General features: G+C 42.5%; 1 long non-coding RNA gene across 1 annotated transcript in view; it reads left to right on the top strand.

Moving 5' to 3' along the window:
* Positions 1–326: 326 nt before the first annotated feature.
* Positions 327–2,540, top strand: part of LOC108166802 (uncharacterized) — a 4,911-nt gene continuing 2,697 nt past the window's right edge. Inside the window, exons 1-2 of the long non-coding RNA XR_001777195.1 lie at positions 327–862; positions 1,194–1,335. This is a non-coding gene — a long non-coding RNA (uncharacterized LOC108166802). The remainder of the gene's footprint in view (positions 863–1,193; positions 1,336–2,540) is intronic.

Genomic DNA, 2,540 nt, shown 5'->3' with positions numbered 1-2,540 from the left:
CGGTCCAGGATAAATCCATTCTCCTGTCTCTTCTCTGGGCCTTTTCCTCTTTGCAGAGAAACTTTACAAAGACATCTGATCTGTTTCTTACTCATTTTGATGTTTGTGGGCTCAATGTTGGCGCGCAAGTAACCAGACTTCCAATGATTCACTTCCTGCTAAAGTGCCCCCTGGTGGTTGAAGAAAAATCCACATATAAACGACTCATAGTCCGGAAAATACGGTAAATGGAAAAAACTCTGAATGCTTTCTGGTATTTTTCAGGGGGCCGGACCAAATGTGGAGGCTGGCCGGATGCGGCCCGCGGGCCGTAGTTTGGGGACCACTGCTCTATTGGCTTAGCAAAAAAGAAAAATCTTCAAGGAGGAGCATTAAAAAAAACATGTTTACTAATCAGATGGTGGCCAACCTGAAAGAATCTTTCCTCCTTGCTCTCCTCATCACCTGTGGATGCTGCTGCTTCCTGCCTGAGGTCCTCGGCTGGTCAGTGCATYACCTCCAACACMGAGAAGAGCAGCGGTACCAACAGAACCCACCTGTCCATCAGATGGTTCCCAGAACCAGAAGACGATGGTGGAGCTGCAGCTTTCTAGAGTTTGAGGGCAGGACTAGTATCTAGGATAAAAAAAATCATATTTCTCCTTTAGTATTCATTATATAAATCCATTAATTGTGCTTTAGTTGTTTTGTGTCGCAGAATAAAGTCCAATCCTTTCTGGGTGTGGCAGGAAGTGAGACTGTGGACCAGTTTACAGCGGAAACGCCTCTGAAGCCTGGCTGTCGGGTTTCCTATCTAGCTGCTCCGCCTCTACATCTGGACACGCAGAAACGGATCTGACGTTGATAGGTCTAGACTGAACTGGTTAGATTTGATTCATCTCATTATATTTCCATCGGCTGCATGTGAAGCTTATTTACTCTGTTGGTTTGAAACTATTCGTTTTATATTCTATACCCTTAAATACTAATTAATTATCTTAACATTTCATTTCTTAACATTGCATCCTTTCTATGTTTTATTAACTTTTAAATATTATCTTTACATTTTATTCATTTTAAAATATTCTTTTAATATTTGACTCTTTTATAGCTCATTAACTTTTACATATCATCTTAATATTTTATTCTTTTTAACATTTAGCTGTTTTTAACCCTTTATTAACATTTGATTTCCCTACATGCTCTTCATTAAGGGGACCTGGTGGTTTGGACCCAGCGCCCCGGAGGCCTGGGGCCCCGTCTGTTTCTACTTGAATGACATGAAGACGACATGAATGATGTGAACATCTGTAAAAGCCTCAGGACGTTTCCGGACAGGGACAGTGTCTGCTCCAGGTCTGTCTCCCCGTTTAGTTTTGGGCTCTTCAGAGCCAAACGGGACGTTGAGACGTTTCACCAGGTGGAGAAAGAGTCACACGCTGTCAGACAAAGGGCTCATAGTGAAGAGTTACATGTTTGATTCTGTCAGACTCTGAGGCTCTTTCCTCAGAGAAACAGAAACGTATCAGGCCACAGAGACATGCTGAGATTCAGGGAGAGTCTTCAGTCCATATGATCAGCTGCTGCCCTCCTGCTCCTCAGACGCTGCTCAGACTTTTTAGAAACTGCTTAAAACGTCTCCTTTAGGCGCTGAAAGAGAATAAAATCAGTCGGATGCTTTTATGCTCCGTGTGTCGATAAAAGTTATGATTCATCCATTAATATTTCCATTCTAAACATGTAAAAAACAAAACCATAGAAGCATATTTTATAAAAATGCATAAATTTATGCAAATGCAAATATGTCAATTATGACATCACTCTCCCTGTGATGTCATAATCTCCCTGTGATGTCATAATACCATTCTCCTTTGTTATGACATCATAAAACAGTTTAAGTACTTGAACTTTCCCAAGATCTTTCATTCGAGCTCTGAAGAAAGACTGGAGAAAACGTTAAACATGGATAATAACCTCATTGACGACATTAAAGAATTTTACATCCGGGTTGAAAGGAGGAGGTTAGGATGTTTAAGTACGGAGGAGTTACTCCATGAAACTGCAGGACTGGTGAAAAAGATTAAACGGTCTTATAACTTAAATGCATCTGAAGAAGATGAAATGGTGGAAGCTATTCTTGGCCATTTGAATGGAGAGCGGCAGCGTCCGAGCTGGAGTGTGTGGGGCTTTTTAACCAACTGTGGAGAGTCTTTTGTGAGCGGCTTGAGTTTTGGCCTGGGCTTTGGAGCGGCTGCAGGCGTCGCTCTCATCGTGTTCACTAAACTCCTGACCTAAACCGTCCCGTCCTCTGGAATCTGGGTGGTGCTTCAGGGGTTGAGGAATATAATTATGTTAGTAGTTAAAAGTTAATTCACATTAAGATATGTTGCTGAAAAGGAATGAATTATGTTGAATGTGCTGGTTCAGTCTGACCCAATAAGGTGTYGTYACGAGAAATTCCTGGCAAGAATTTGTGCTTGAGGGACGGGTTCCCGTCGACCCGACCTTCAGCTGCAGAACCTGGCTCTTGGGACGGGGGATGTCTCCTCTCTGGGGGAGAT

Source organism: Poecilia reticulata, linkage group LG13 (genome assembly GCF_000633615.1).
Source record: "Poecilia reticulata strain Guanapo linkage group LG13, Guppy_female_1.0+MT, whole genome shotgun sequence".
NCBI classification, from domain to species: domain Eukaryota; kingdom Metazoa; phylum Chordata; class Actinopteri; order Cyprinodontiformes; family Poeciliidae; genus Poecilia; species Poecilia reticulata.
The sequence above is the reverse complement of the archived record's forward strand: the minus strand, read 5'-3'. Positions and strand labels throughout refer to the sequence as shown.